Below are 17,053 nucleotides of genomic sequence, written 5' to 3'. Positions count from 1 at the left end.
CAGACGCTCGTATCCAGAGCGACTTAAAGGAGCAATTAGGGTAAAGTGCCTTGTTCAAGGGTACATTGACAACGTCTTGTCATCTCTGGGATTTGAACCAGCAACCTTTCAGTTACTGGCCGAACAGATTAAGCCTCTATGCTTTACTGATCAGATTTGGCACATTTTACAAGACTCATAGAACTGTCCATTTACAGTAATACAATTCATATCTAGAAAATGATGTCTTCCAGGATTTAAAGGCCTTAACGGTCCTAAAACTGGTAGAAAATAGTATCCTGAACATGAATAGTGCTTTCAAAAATGGTTTGGAAAAACTAGAGATCTTGGAGATTGGAGGAAATAAACTAAACTCCATTGGGAAAGAAGACTAAAAGACTAAATTCAAATTACCAGTATGAATGACAGAGCCTTTGAGGGATTGGTCAACCTTACAGATCTCATTCTGTATGGAAATAAAATCCCTTCAAGAGCAATTAGACAACTATAAAATGGACGAACCCTCGCTAAACGCTCCACCGTTCTTTCTCTTGAATATCTGAAAATCTACAGCCAGTGTCCATGACGAATGCATAATCTACTATCAAGCTGTCTTGAAGGTGAAGTCTTTATTAACAATATGGTTAAGGAATCTCAGTATTAAATCTCTGCAACCAGACACATTCACTTACACACCCCAGGTGATGTACCTTGACATCAGCAACAATATATTCACAACTCTCACTCCAGAGCTGTGTTACCCAATCCTAGAACGCAGGAAAATCTTACTGTTAAAATCTGCACAGGAGTCTTTAGATTTCCTTATAGGAGCCAATTATTGCAAGTGTTCCACTTGCAAGTAAGAAATAACGAACTTACAGCTATCAATGAGATAGTGATGCATGCTCTCCCTTCTTTGAGTTACCTGGACCTGTATAATAACTTCTTTAATTGTGACTGCAGCAATGCTTGGTTTATTCAGTGGGTGATAAACAAAATCCAAATGTAAGTTCTGAGATGGCAAGTGGTCTATACCTAGTACCTCTTCCTGGCTTATCTCTACGACACTTAACAGAGATGCAGCTTTGATTTTTTGTGTTTAACTAGGAAAGTCAGTTGAAAACAAATTCTTATTTACAATGACGGCCTACCCCGGCCAAATCCCTAACCCAGACAACCCCTTGCCAATTGTGCGCCGCCCTGTGGGACTCCCGATCACGGACGGTTGTGATACAGCCTGGAATTGAACCATGGTCTGTAGTGACACCTCTAGCACTGAGATGCAGTGCCTTTGACCGCTGCGCCACTCGGGAGCCTCAAGTTAATCAGTATGACACCTTCATCTCCTACAACGACCATAATGAGCCCTGGGTCATGAGGGAGCTACAGCCAGAGCTGGATGGGTAGCAGGGTTGGAGGCTATGTCTGCACCACCGTGACGTCCAGCCAGGCAAACCCACTATAGAAATCATCACAGACGCCTTCTAAGAGTGGTTTATTCACATACAGCTAGCTAGCATACAGCCAAAGATGCTCCTTGTTATATCTGTGATACAGCGGTGCTGGTACATCCAGGTACCTCCAAGTGAATGTGACCTTGTAACTAGGCAACAATAATCAACAAAACATTCCATCTTTAGGCTAGTGTTCAAAATATAAGCCAAAACACTGGCTCTGGCTGGAGAAAGTTTGTCATAAGCATTTAGGGATAACTTCGCAATCTAATGTCATCTTCAAATATGTGTTCTTGTGTCCACTGCCAGTGAGAACCTGTACTGCAGAGAGGTAGAGGAGGAAGCTTATGTTGCTGATTGCATTTCATTCTCAGTACATAGTCATAAACATGCAGGAAAAAATTACTGAGAGACACATCATTTACGAATATATTGTAGATGTTATGAGCCCTTTGCTGTTCACACAATAAACCTATTTTCAACAATATCTCTACCGTCACACAACGCAGATGAAAGGGTACAGGGTTAGTTATCATAATCTTGGCGCACACTGTTCATGCAACTACACAACATTATCAGTTGGCTAACTAGTGTTCTACAAAGCAATAGCAATGGTGGTCCAGTAGCAGAATGTGTATGACAGAGAATTAGCAATTAGTTCTTTATAAGGATCTCCATGGTGTACTGTATGTACGCACCATATAGGACGTGAGGATCATGTGTTTGTGACATGCTAGGGTTTTGCCCTGCATGCCGTATGCAGTGCTTACAGGTAAGAACATGGGGACATGGATGCAAAGTTAGAGCACAGGTAGGGTTCTAATTATAGGGGGACTGGACATCACAATAGCAACTGAAATATCGATATCAATGAACCCCCAGTCAATGGGGTTATCCAACCCTGAGCAAAATAGTAGTGGACTACAATACACCTGTAGGCTTTCTGTAGATTGGAATACATTTTATTCCATTTCAAGGTCCGTTTGCAATTGTGTCCTAATGTCTTAATGTTTCTGCAATTATTAATACAAGTTTGTAATATTCATATCTTTGTCATTTCTGCCTAATTTGAACTAGAAAGTTATCCACTTGACAATGCTAGCTAGCTGACAAGCTAATGAACCAAAACACTAGCTAGTTTGCAAGATTAAATTCACATGATGATCTTGCAAGTAAAGCATGGCCATTGAACCTACTGGAGGTTGAGAAAGTATCAGAACTCAGGATTAGACCCAGACGCAGACAGCTATAATCACATATGTTTATTGACCAAACTGGGGGCAGGCAAAAGACAGGTCAAGGGCAGGCAGAGGTCTGTAATCCAGGGCAGAGGCAGGCAGGTACAGAACGGCAGGCAGGCTCGCGGCCAGGGCAGGCAGAATGGTCAGAACCGGGGAAACTAGGAAACAGAAACTTGAGAGAACAAGAAGATGGGAAAGCACACTGGTAAGACCTGACAAGACAAGACGACCTGGCTACAAACAAACAGAGAACACAGGAATAAATGCACAGGGGATAATGGGGAAGATGGGCGACACCTGGAGGGGGGTGGAGACAAGCACAAAGACAGGTGAAACCGATCAGGGTGTGACAGTAAGAGTGCAATAGCTTACTGATGTTTTTCTGAAGGAAATGTGCCATATCATATCTTTTAATCTGTTAATTCATGTGAGGATTCTCTCTCCACCAAACTGTATCATTCACTGACATTTATTTTAGATCCAGATTTACTAAACCCAGATACCTATTCAGCCACTACCTGTGTGTGTGTGTGTGTGTGTGTGTGTGTGTGTGTGTGTGTGTGTGTGTGTGTGTGTGTGTGTGTGTGTGTGTGTGTGTGTGTGTGTGTGTGTGTGTGTGTGTGTGTGTGTGTGTGTGTGTGTGTGTGTGTGTGTGTGTGTGCGTGTGCCCTCCTTTGCACTGAGAGCGATCTCCTGTGAAAACCTCAAAAGGTCACTGAATAAACTGTTATTGTGTTTCAGTGTGCGTGTGTGCCTGTGTGTGCCTGTGTGTGTGCGTGTCTGTGTGCATATGTGTGTAACCCCTGCCACGGTTTGCGTGTTGAACAGACATCAGTGCTAGGTCCTCCCATCCCACAGGGTTGTTTGAATCTTCTCAGGAGACCCACACTCTCCTATCCACACACACACACACACACACACACACACACACACACACACACACACACACACACACACACACACACACACACACACACACACACACACACACACACACACACACACACACACACACACACACACACACACACACACACTTCCACTCTCATCAGCACACATGCGTGATTAGGTTTCTACCATCTGTGAAATATGTATGACTAGCTGAGGGAAGGCGTGTGTGCTTGTTTGTGTAAAAGGTGAAATATTAAAGATGGGGATGTGTGAAACTCACTCCTCACCCTGAGGTATCGCCCCTTGTGCCATTGAAGAAGGTCTTTTCAAAAGTGCAATGGGTTGGAATGCTTCAGGATGCCGGTCATGTGGGTTTTGAGTTCTGAGTTCGAGACTGTATGAGCCGATCAGGGGAAAGCGGTAACCACTAAGCAAGCAGCATGACGTTGTCCTTGACATTTGCATGCACTGCGTGCCTGAGTGTGTGTGCGTACGCGCGTGCGTGTGTGTGCAAGTGTGTTTTCATATCTGTCTCCTTCATTGACCATGGTATCCTCTATCTGTTATGTAACAGTAGTGTGGCCTTATTAGGAGGTCCCTATTCCAGTTGAAATATTCATGTATGGTGTTTGTTCCCTGTTAGCTACGCCTCGCTGCTATACATTCCACAGGAATTACACCCAGTTTACTCTCTCAATCTTTTTATTTATTTTTATTTACTTCACCTTTATTTAACCAGGTAGGCAAGTTGAGAACAAGTTCTCATTTACAATTGCGACCTGGCCAAGATAAAGCAAAGCAGTTCGACACATACAACAACACAGAGTTACACATGGAGTTAAAACAAACATACAGTCAATAATACAGTAGAAAAATAAGTATATATACAGTGGGGCAAAAAAGTATTTAGTCAGCCACCAATTGTGCAAGTTCTCCCACTTAAAAAGATGAGAGAGGCCTGTAATTTTCATCATAGGTACACTTCATCTATGACAGACAAAATGAGGGAAAAAAATCCAGAAAATCACATTGTAGGATTTTTGATGAATTTATTTGCAAATTATGGTGGAAAATAAGTATTTGGTCAATAACAAAAGTTTATCTCAATACTTTGTTATATACCCTTTGTTGGCAATGACAGAGGTCAAACGTTTTCAGTGGGTTTGGCGACGAGTATGAAGCGAGGGCCAGCCAACGTGAGCGTACAGGTCGCAGTGGTGGGTAGTGTATGGGGCTTTGGTGACAAAACGGATGGCACTGTGATGGACTGCATCCAATTTATTGAGTAGAGTATTGGAGGCTATTTTGTAAATGACATCGCCGAAGTCGAGGATCGGTAGGATGGTCAGTTTTACGAGGGTATGTTTGGCAGCATGAGTGAAGGATGCTTTGTTGTGAAATAGGAAGCCGATTCTAGATTTAACTTTGGATTGGAGATGTTTGATGTGAGTCTGGAAGGAGAGTTTACAGTCTAACCAGACACTTAGGTATTTGTAGTTGTCCACATATTCTAAGTCAGAACCGTCCAGAGTAGTGATGCTGCACGGGCGGGCAGGTGCAGGCAGCGATCGGTTAGCAAAAATCTGATCATTGCATGCTGGTATTAGACAGACAGACAGACAGACAGACAGACAGACAGACAGACAGACAGACAGACAGACAGACAGACAGACAGACAGACAGACAGAGGCTGAACCGTACAGCAGTCAGTGACCATAAGAACAAAGGCACACACTGACACAGAGGAAAGAATTCCAATGAGAGACTTGCCGCAGTATTGTGTTTCACAGCCTCTGAAGACCTTGAGTAAAGTGTAGAGTTAGAGTGTGTGTGTGTGATTATTATAAGAGTGCACAGGGAGCATGTACTGTATATATCATTTCACTAATTGCAGTGCTCTACTGTAATTACAATGCTATAGGGACACACTGCTCTCAGATCACATTATTTAAAGCCTTCATCCAGCTTCTACTGTCCATCATACAATACATACAGAGTTCTTATCTACTGTACTCCCCTCCCTCTCTCCTCTCCCACCTTCTTCTCCTCTCCTTCTTCTCTCTCTTCTGCATGTTGGTCTCTCCTCTTCTCCATATCTCTTCTCTGCTCTCTTCTTCTCTCCTTCCATCCTTGCCTTGTTTCAGAGAAACAAATAATAATATTTTTTTGCTTTATACTCTACATGTATAAATGTAGACTGCCTCACAGTCAGAGAAATAAGTAGTACTGCTAGGTTTTACATTAAATCAAAGTTAAATGTAACAAATAACTACATTTTTTATAAGAAATGTACAAATGATACATTTGTAACATCGATATTTAATAACCCATTACAGTAACACACAAAAAATAAATGGTTCTATCTTGTGCCAAATAATGGTATTTTGGCTTGTAACCATAGCGGAACCCTTTTTGGTGCTATATGAATGGTGCTTTATGAATAACCATGGTCATAAGGTTCAAAATGGAACCTGTATGGTGCCTTAAATAACCATTTCCAAGGGTTCTATCAGTAAGGGATAAACACTACATTGGAAATAATGGACAACGCAAATGTGTCCAAGGTAATGTACAGAACGGAGGAATTTATCCCATTTGTTGCCAAAGAAAACAATAGGAAAGCACACATTTACCGGTAGAATAATTTCATGTTTATGAGCAAATTCATTCTTTCTCATCTTTTGGGTGCTAGAGACGTGACCCAGTTGTTCGTTCTTTATGTTCCATTGCCATGCTAAGTGGCCACGTTCTTATCCCTTGCTTGCTGCTAACTAGCCAACTAGCTACACAGTCACAACCTCTACCTCCATTACGTTTGTTTAAGCTGTTTATCCCGATTATAGCACAGTTGCCAAAGAAAACAATATGAAAGCACACATTTACTGATATTAATCCTTATTTTTTTTACTAATTTATTTTTTATAAGTTTATAAATTCATACTTTCATATCTTTTGGTGGATAGAGACACGACCCAGTCGTTTGTTCGATTAGTTCGATATTTATGGACGTGGTCCAGTTGTTCGTTCTATATGGCACCGTTTATATCCCTTTGGGGTTATTCTGCAGCCAGAATAAATAGCAAAGTAACTGTTTTCCAAATGACCACAGGAGGTTGGTGGCACATTTATTGGGGAGGATGTGCTCATGGTAATGGCTGAAGTGGAATAGGTGGAATGGTATCAAATACATCAAAGGCGTGGTTTCCAGGTGTGTGATGCCATTCCATTAGTTCTGTTCCAGCCATTATTATGAGCCGTTCTCCCCTTAGCAACCTCCACTGCTATTGACATTAATTTGGATATATCCATAACAATGAGCTGATATGCCGATTTTGCCTGTCATAGCTAGAAAAGTTTGCCTTCTCGTCAGGACACTTGATTGTTCATTACAAGGAGATCACATTGCATATCAAACACCAGGCTAGAAGCTAGCTAAATAGTTTGTTGCTAGCAAACCTGACAATATGACAACTGGATAAAAAATATCCGTTGCTGAAAACAGCTCGTCAAACTAGAAACAACCAGTTTATAATAGCAATAAGGCACCTCTGGGTTTTGTCGTATAGGTCCAATATACCACGGCCAAGAGCTGTTCTTAGACACGACACATTGTAGAGTGCCTGGACACAACCCTTAGCCGTCGTATATTGGCCATATACCACAATACCGCCTTATTGCTATTATAAAGAGCATTTTAGAGCATTAAAAAGAAATTTTTTGTAATGCCCATGGTATCCGGTCTGATATACCACGGCTGTCAGCCAATCAGCATTCAGTGCTCGAACTACCCAGTTTATAAAACCCTTTTTGGGGCTATATAGGACCCTTTTTATGGTTCTTTATAGAACAATTCTCAATCTCAACGGTTCTTTACAGAACCATTCTCAATCTCAACAGTCCTTTACAGAACCATTCTCAATCTCAACGGTTCTTTACAGAACCATTCTCAATCTCAACAGTCCTTTATAGAACCATTCTCAATCTCAAACGTTCTTTACAGAACCATTCTCAATCTCAACAGTTCTTTATAGAACCATTCTCAATCTCAAACGTTCTTTACAGAACCATTCTCAATCTCAACAGTTCTTTATAGAACCATTCTCAATCTCAATGGTTCTTTACAGAACCATTCTCAATCTCAACAGTCCTTTATAGAACCATTCTCAATCTCAAAGGTTCTTTATAGAACCATTCTCAATCTCAATGGTTCTTTATAGAACCATTCTCAATCTCAACAGTCCTTTATAGAACCATTCTCAATCTCAACGGTTCTTTACAGAACCATTCTCAATCTCAACAGTCCTTTATAGAACCATTCTCAATCTCAAAGGTTCTTTATAGAACCATTCTCAATCTCAAAGGTTCTTTATAGAACCATTCTCAATCTCAACAGTCCTTTATAGAACCATTCTCAATCTCAAAGGTTCTTTATAGAACCATTCTCAATCTCAAAGGTTCTTTATAGAACCAACCTCAATCTCAACGGTTCTTTGAAGAAACATTCTTGATCTCAACCTTTCTCTATAGAACCATTCTAAATCTCAACGGTTCTTTGTAGAACATTCAGGGTTTTTTATTCTGGTTCAGTAGCGATATTATATTGTTAAAATTCCATATTTCTATTGTTGTGTTTATTAACAAGTTGAATCAGGTGTGCTAGCTCTGGAATGGTTTGGATTCCCTGAGAAGAGAATTAAGAACTACTGACTTAGTCAACCGTTCTCAATTGGCACAAGGCCATACGTAAGTCTTTCACAAGACAATGTCACTGACCATTGTCATAAATTACATCTCAGAGCATAACACAACAGATGAGATAAACTGGATTGACCCTCTCACTCACTGTTGCACAAAAAAAGCAGTGACCAAACCACGCCCCAAAATATTAGAATGAGCCGCCACTCCTATATTTTAATCATCACTAAAATATGAAATAACAATTTGTTTAACTGCAAAGAATCATTGGAGGGCTCAAAGGGTTATTTGTATGTAAAACATTTACGTTGGACATTTAGCAGATGCTCTTATCCAGAGTAACTTACAGTAAGTGCATTCCTCTTAAGATAGCTAGGTGAGACAACCACATATCACAGTCAGATATACAGGATACGAACATTCCATTCCAGCTAAACAATAGATAAATAGAGTTTTGCAAAAAATTACACATCTAAAATCTAATAATAAAAAATCTGAAAACAGTCATATTTTACACACACATAAGAAATCATTTCTGGCCTCCCGAGTGGCGTAGCGGTCTAAGGCAATTGGCCCTGCGGTCACCAGGTGTACAGTATTTCCTCTGACACATATGTGAGGCTGACTTCTGGGTTAAGCGAGCATTGTGTCAAGAAGCAGTGCGGCTTGGCAGGTCGTGTTTTGGAGGACGCACGGCTCACGACTTCCGCCTCTCTTTGGTCAGATGGGAGTTGCAGCAATGGTACAAGACTGTAACTGGATTGGATATCACGAAAAAGGGGAAAAAATATATAATTTCTGATGAAAAAACACAAATATGTGGATATAGCATTTTGGAAATAAACTTCAAGTGTCTGAAACTCTATTGGAGGAATAGGACAACATCCACAATAAAGTCCATAATTTGGTATTCTGCATCTGCTGCTGCCTCAAACACATTAGCCTCAGCTAAGGCTGTCTCTGCCTCCTTTTCATGCTGAAGAGCCTCTATTGTGGCCTCCTTATGGGTTTCCTCCACTTTAAGCTGGGCTTTCTTAACCTTCACCTCTAGTATGATGCTCTTGCTGTGCATGATGATCAGCTTCTAATGCAGCCAAGCTTGCTGTAGACTTGCAGGGGCATCTTAATGATTTAGATGAAGAGAACACTCTGACCTCTGACCTGGTTGTAAGGCCCTTACGTTCCGAAGCTGACATCTTGATGACTTAGATGAAGAGAACACTCTGACCTCTGACCTGCTTGCAAGGCCCCTACATTCCGAAGCTGCCATTTGCTTTGGACATGTGCAAAAGAGTAGAGCCGACTGGATATCTTGTACTCTTAGAGGATGCATTCATTGTTGAGTGTCTTTTTACTGTTCTACTCTCGCTAAAGAGTCCCCTTCTTAAGCTCAGCAGACAGATACATCCGGTATGGCTACTGTAGTGTTGAAGAATGATTTATTGCCACCTCTTCATAGGTACAGTAATAGTGACTGAAATGAGTAAAGCTGAAAAATAGAAAGAAAAGAACAATGAGTATGACTTATTCTATGTGTCATGACATTGGCCTATGGGTAAGGTTTATGACCCCCCATAAATACCTTTCTCCCCTCTCTCTCTTAACTCTACTGAATTACTCTTGAATAGCCTTTGTTAAACATAGACAGTCTGGGAACATCAAACAGTGGGGGGAAAGGAACCATATTTCGGTAATAGAACCAGTTGAAACTGTACTTAATGAATATGATGTCAGTTCGGTTGTCATCTGAGACTTTATGACTGATGACAGGCCGACATAAACTGTATCTGGGAAAGTCTACACATTCTAGTTATCAGATTCACATGGAATTGTTGTGCAATTTAAATCTTTGAATATGAAACTATTTGTGAAAAGATTAAATGTAATTTTAGCTTCCAAATGAGAGAATTGGGTTTCCATAAGGTTAGAGCTCTGCTCAATCAGTAGCCCGCCCCTGTGAAGAGACATGGGTTATAAACTATGAAACACAGCCTTCTCTCTCTCCATTATATAAGCCCTTGACGAAAATGTAGCCTTCTTTTCCGAGGACGATAGGACGACGGTCCATACGTTAAAAAGGACTAACATGTCAACTACAGAACTAAGCCAACCTCAGCATGAGCTTTGGTTGTGAACGGTATGAACTTTGAACTCTTATTCACTAAAGAAGTGAGACATCCTAGAAGTTGAGTTAGCAACAGCAGCTGTAAACGTGGGCTAGGAAAGGACAGACGACGTATCCTGTCTAACACACAACGAAGATGCTACAACGTATCCAATTTACCACCAGAGACATTCTTCTGAGGACAGGAAGATCTCTGTTGGCCAACACGGCCAGCATCTACGACCAACCTACCGAAACGCAGCTCAGAGTAAATATTTATTGCATTTTCCTTTTCCAAATGGGTGGTAATTTAGAATGCATAAGATACTGTATTTACGATAGCACAGCTTCTCCCTTTGTTCCTCAGTCTTCCCGCCCTCCTTTTGTGTAACCAGCCGTCATGTCGGCTCCGACCACCAGGGACGTATTCTGTATGACATAATTTGCATTCTGTGTATATGTAATTCTGTGTGATTAGTTAGGTATTTAGTAAATAAATAATTAAACCCAATTTTGTATTGCTGATTCAACTTGTTAGCCAGGGTTCGTGAAGATAGCCAAGAATTTACAACTTTCAGATGAGACTGAAATAAGGTGACGATTAATATTGACTGCTATTGATGTAAAATATTACTAGGTCTTTCAGAGTTTATTCAGAAGATAACAGCTCTATAAACACTCTTTCGTGGTGCCCCGACTTTCTAGTTAATTACATTTACATGATTAGCTCAATCAGGTAATATTAATTACAGAGAAAGGATTTTATAGAATAGCATGTCATATCACTTAATCCGGCATAGCCAAAGACACGATATATGCTAGCTGAACACAAGGGTTAATTCTCAATAATAACACAGCATGTATTTGTATACATGTTCATGAACACAGAAATATGCAGCATTATGCATTAAATTGGAGGTAAATAATTACCCAAAACATGACAAGATCAAATGCACTGAACAGATATCCATGTGGCTATCAAAAAGATTCATAAATCTCATTAAAACGATAATCAGTACAAAATATCATCATGAATTGAATGCCAAATATGTTATGATTAATTTTACTTTCAGACAATGTCAGGGATCAATATCATGCCAAATGTATTTGTAAATGTAAATCACCAATCCACAAATGTAAATCACCAACCCACAAATGTCAATCACTTTCCACAAATGTAAATCACCAATCCACAAACGTAAATCACCAACCTACAAATGTCAATCACTTTCCACAAATGTAAATCACCTATCCTCAAATGTAAATCACTTTCCACAAATGTAACTCACTTTCCACAAATGTAAATTACTTTCCACAAATGTAAATCGCCATCCACAAATGCATTGCACTACCCACAAACAAACACCTTTTGATTTGTATTTGTAAATTGAGGGCCTTAAGTAAAATGACTGCCATAAAGATTTGCGAAAACATGACAGATTTGACAAACCTGCAACTCCATATTTGGAAGCGCTTAGGTCACCTGACTTTTGGCAGGGATTTGACAAAAAGAAAAAGACAAGTTCTCACGTGTAGACAAGAAGTTCTCACACTTAGAAAAAAAGTTTTCATGGTAAAAAGCGATTTGTAGTCGTAGAAAAAAAGTTCTCACGTGTATAAAAAAAAGTTCTCACGTGTATAAAAAAAGTTATCACGCATAGAAAGCGATTTGTAGTCGTAGAAAAAAAGTTCCCATTGATGCTTAGAAATCGCTTTGTCGGGTACAAACCTTTTTTCAATTAATACAGATCACTTTGTACACTTGAGAACTTTTTTTCTATGTGTGAATGCTTCCAAATTTGCAGTAGCAGGTTTGCCATATCTGTCATGTTTGCGCATATCTCTCCTATGTGCAAATCTTTATGGCAGTCATTTTACTTAAGGCCCTCGATTTACAAATACACATCAAAAGGTGTTTGTTTGTGGAAAGTGATTTACATTTATGGATTAGTGATTTACATTTGTGGTTTGGTGATTTACATTTGTGGAAAGTGATTTACATTTATGGATTAGTGATTTACATTTGTGGAAAGTGATTTACATTTATGGATTAGTGATTTACATTTGTGGAAAGTGATTTACATTTGTGGAAAGGGATTTACATTTGTTGATTGGTGACTTACATTTGCGAATAAATGTGTCATGATATTGATCCCATAACAATGCTTCTACAAAATGCAAGAAGGATGGAGTTTGATGAAGAAGAATGGAGTTTGATAAAGAAGAATTGAGTTTGATAAAAAAAAGATGGAGTTTGATAAAAAAAAGATGGAGTTTGATAAATAAGGATGGAGTTTGATAAAGAAGAATGGAGTTTGATAAAGAAGGATGGAGTTTGATAAAGAAAGATGGAGTTTGATAAAGAAAGATGGAGTTTGATAAAGAAAGATGGAGTTTGATAAAGAAAGATGGAGTTTAAATAAAGAAGGATGGCGTTTGATAAAGAAAGATGGAGTTTAAATAAAGAAGGATGGAGTTTAAATAAAGAAGGATGGAGTTTGATAAAGAAGGATGGAGTTTGATAAAGAAGTATGGAGTTTGATAAAGAAAGATGGAGTTTGATAAAGAAAGATGGAGTTTGATAAAGAAAGATGGTGTTTGATAAAGAAGAATTGAGTTTGATAAAAAAAAGATGGAGTTTGATAAAAAAAAGATGGAGTTTGATAAATAAGGATGGAGTTTGATAAAGAAGAATGGAGTTTGATAAAGAAGGATGGAGTTTGATAAAGAAAGATGGAGTTTGATGAAGAAAGATGGAGTTTGATAAAGAAAGATGGAGTTTGATAAATAAGGATGGAGTTTGATAAAGAAAGATGGAGTTTGATAAAGAAAGATGGAGTTTGATAAAGAAAGATGGAATTTGATAAAGAAAGATGGAGTTTGATAAAGAAAGATGGAGTTTGATAAAGAAAGATGGAGTTTAAATAAAGAAGGATGGCGTTTGATAAAGAAAGATGGAGTTTAAATAAAGAAGGATGGAGTTTGATAAAGAAGGATGGAGTTTGATAAAGAAGTATGGAGTTTGATAAAGAAGTATGGAGTTTGATAAAGAAGTATGGAGTTTGATAAAGAAAGATGGAGTTTGATAAAGAAAGATGGAGTTTGATAAAGAAAGATGGAGTTTGATAAAGAAAGATGGAGTTTAAATAAAGAAGGATGGTGTTTGATAAAGAAAGATGGAGTTTGATAAAGAAGGTTTGAGTTTGATAAAGTCTGCAGCTCCTCCGTGTGACTTCGCCATTTTGGAATGTAAACAATTCTCCTTCTACAGGATTTAGCACATTAAACAAACAACACAAATCAACACAGGAAGGTGGCCCCCAAGTGGTCAACAATGGAGTTACAGGATAACCTAAAGGAACTACAGAGGCCAGAACGTTTGGTGTTTTGTTGATGTCACTGAGATTTCTTCTTCTAGCCAAAAATAATGGTCAACTGGAAATGTCTGTACATTACCCTAAGCTTGATGGGATGTTAGTTGCTTAATTCAGGAACCACACCTGTGTGGAAGCACCTGCTTTCAATATTTGTATTCCTCATTTACTCAAGTGTTTCCTTTATTTCGGCAGTTACGTGTAGTAACATGTTTTTTAAAGACATTTGTCATTTAGAAAACAACATCAATCCAGCTATGAGCCTAAGCACTTGTCTGTTTCTATAGCTCTACAGCTTCGCAAAACAACAATATTCACTTTCCTTACTGTGCCCCTCGGTTCCAGAAGAAGTTATTAAACGAGCATGAAGAAACTTGTTAGCCGTCAAAGTGGCAAATAGATGGTTGATCTACGAGGAAACAAATCTGCAATAAAACACATTTACGATCTCAGTTAAAATATTTCAATTTGAAAACCAGAATTTATGGTCCTGAGCAGTTTCTTTTTAGCAGACATAACTGCTGCTATAATTATGGTGGAATATAAGATACATTGTGACTGTAAAGATTAGATTAGAAGTTTAATAGTCACATGTACAGGGTTGCGGGGGGGTCGCAGCCTGATGGTCGGGGTAGAAACTATTGGCCAGTCTTCCAGTTTTTGCCATGATGCTCCTGTACTGCCTGCATCTTAGTGTTGGAAGAGGGGAGAACAGGCCATGGCTCAGGTGGCTGGGATCCCTGATTATCTTCCTGGCCTTCCTGTGACACCTGGTGTATTCGGCTGAGTGTACCAGCCGTGGAGTTGCCGTATCAGGCTGTGATGCAGCCCGACAGTATGCTCTCGATGGTGCTCCTGTAGAACACTGTGAGGGCACTCAGGGACAGGCCAACTTTCTTTAGCATCCTGAGGTGAAGAGTCGCTGTCATGCCTTCTTCACCACGATTTCCGTGTAGTTTGACCGTTTCAGCAGCTCGGATATGTGTATGCCGAGGAACTTAAAGTTTTTGACCATTTCCACGGCAGCCCTGTTGATGAGGGTGGGGGCATGGTTAAGAGGCTGAGAGGAAGAGACTGATAGTCGGACAGTTTATGGGTGACAATTGTAACTTACCGCATTAGAGAGAGAGCGAGAGAGCGAGAGAGCAAGAGAGCAAGAGGGAGAGGGACAGAGAGAACATCATGGCACACATTTGTGAGTTTTCGGTGGAACTAGGGACATCTTGGTACTTTTACATAGTCCACATCATTAAGTATTTGCATCAGGACTGTAAGCATGTTCAGTAACAGACTATTAAAGAACCCTTATCTTCAACCCTCCACACTCAGGATAGACAGAAAAACAAGGAAAAACAAGGTACTCCTTATAATTGAATGAACAAATCAGACCTCGTGTAACAGTATAACTTTAAACCGTCCACTCGCCCCGACACGGGCGCGAACCAGGGACCTTCTGCACACATCAACAGTCACCCACGAAGCGTCGTTACCCATCGCTCCACAAAAGCCGCGGCCCTTGCAGAGCAAGGTGCAACACTACTTCTAGGTTTCAGAGCAAGTGACGTAACTGATTGAAACGCTAGTAGCGCGTACCCGCTAACTAGCTAGCCATTTCACATCCGTTACACTCGGACTAGTCATTTAGAACATTATACTGAAGCTTTAATCTGTTACTCTATCCACTGGCCGTGAGCATTAGCTCTCTCTAACCACAGAAGGCCATGTCCAACACATACCGAAAGCATGTACAAGTGGATAAAACTGATTAATCAATACATTTCCTCACAGCACGACCTTGGAGTTGCCATTCAACTCTGGCGGTTGTGATGATGTGTCGGTTAGTTTTCTTGTCTTGCAAGTCCTCGATCCTCCTTCACAGCGCAGCTTTCCTTAGAATAAATCAATGTAGGCCTATAAGTGATTTACCATCTCCAAAGCTCTGACGCCATCTAATGGACATCTAGCGGGTTTGCATTTGAAACTGTTTCATTTATTTTATTTAACGTTTAACTAAGCAAGTCAATTACAGTTTTTCCCAATTGTTGACACACGAAAATTGGAACTGGAAACGCAATCACCAAAACCTGAAACTCATGTAGCAAATCCCTAAATAAAGTCTGCAAAATTGCAAGCACAATTCCTGCTTTGCAAACAGTTTTCAATTCTATATCACACTTTTTGCACAACACTACACACAGTTCTCTACATTAGGCACAACATTCAAAATTAAAATCTCTTTAGTCCCTTTGGAAAGCAACGACAATCACAATGTCAAGCTCTATACACCAATTGGCAACACCCACTCCTCACAGGTGTGAACACTAGCTGCTGAATTATTCACTTAGAAATCAGAGCTTCAGCGCTATGAAAGGCCACAGATGAGCTCTCCTCTTCTGGAGGGAAATGGAAGTTAATGGTGAAGCAAGAGCTAGAGGTTAAAGGAGTGAGAGTAGGAGGATTAAGAGTAGGAGGATTAAGAGTAGGAGGATTAAGAGTAGGAGGAGGATGATGAGGAAGGACAGTTGTCTCAGATGAGATCAGGGCCACATTGGTTGACCATGTGCTCAACCATGGATTGAGTATGAGGGAGGCTGGGCAGAGAGTTCAGCCCAACCTGAGCCGCTATACGGTTGCGTCTCTCATCTGTACATTCAGAAATGAGAACCGGTAAGTTACCTCAATCAATCAATCAATCAATTTTATTTTATATAGCCCTTCGTACATCAGATAATATCTCGAAGTGCTGTACAGAAACCCAGCCTAAAACCCCAAACAGCTAGAATGCAGGTGTAGAAGCACGGTGGCTAGGAAAAACTCCCTAGAAAGGCCAAAACCTAGGAAGAAACCTAGAGAGGAACCAGGCTATGAGGGGTGGCCAGTCCTCTTCTGGCTGTGCCGGGTGGAGATTATAACAGAACTATGCCAAGATGTTCAAAAATGTTCATAAGTGACAAGCATGGTCAAATAATAATCATGAATAATTTTCAGTTGGCTTTTCATAGCTGATCATTAAGAGTTGAAAAACAACAGGTCTGGGACAGGTGGCGTTTCCATAACCGCAGGCAGAACAGCTGAAACTGGAATAGCAGCAAGGCCAGGCGGACTGGGGACAGCAAGGAGTCACCACGGGCGGCAGTCCCGACGCATGGTCCTAGGGCCCAGGTCCTCCGAGAGAAAGAAAGAGAGAAGGAGAAAATTAGAGAGAGCCAAGATTTTCAAAATGTTCATAAATGACAAGCATGGTCAAATAATAATCAGGAATAAATCTCAGTTGGCTTTTCATAGCCGATCATTAAGAGTTGAAAACAGCAGGTC

The 17,053-nt window shown here is 40.1% G+C and overlaps 1 protein-coding gene across 1 annotated transcript in view; it reads right to left on the bottom strand.

Annotated features, from left to right (window-relative positions):
* Positions 1 to 4,291: 4,291 nt before the first annotated feature.
* LOC129828743 (MARVEL domain-containing protein 1-like) overlaps positions 4,292 to 17,053 on the bottom strand; it is a 60,297-nt gene continuing 47,535 nt past the window's right edge. The window contains exon 2 of the mRNA XM_055889913.1: positions 4,292 to 9,749. The gene's annotated coding sequence lies outside the window, so the exon portion shown is untranslated. The remainder of the gene's footprint in view (positions 9,750 to 17,053) is intronic.

Source organism: Salvelinus fontinalis, chromosome 30 (genome assembly GCF_029448725.1).
Source record: "Salvelinus fontinalis isolate EN_2023a chromosome 30, ASM2944872v1, whole genome shotgun sequence".
In the NCBI taxonomy this organism is placed as follows: domain Eukaryota; kingdom Metazoa; phylum Chordata; class Actinopteri; order Salmoniformes; family Salmonidae; genus Salvelinus; species Salvelinus fontinalis.
Note: the sequence above shows the minus strand (reverse complement) of the source record. Positions and strands in the feature narration are given on the sequence as shown.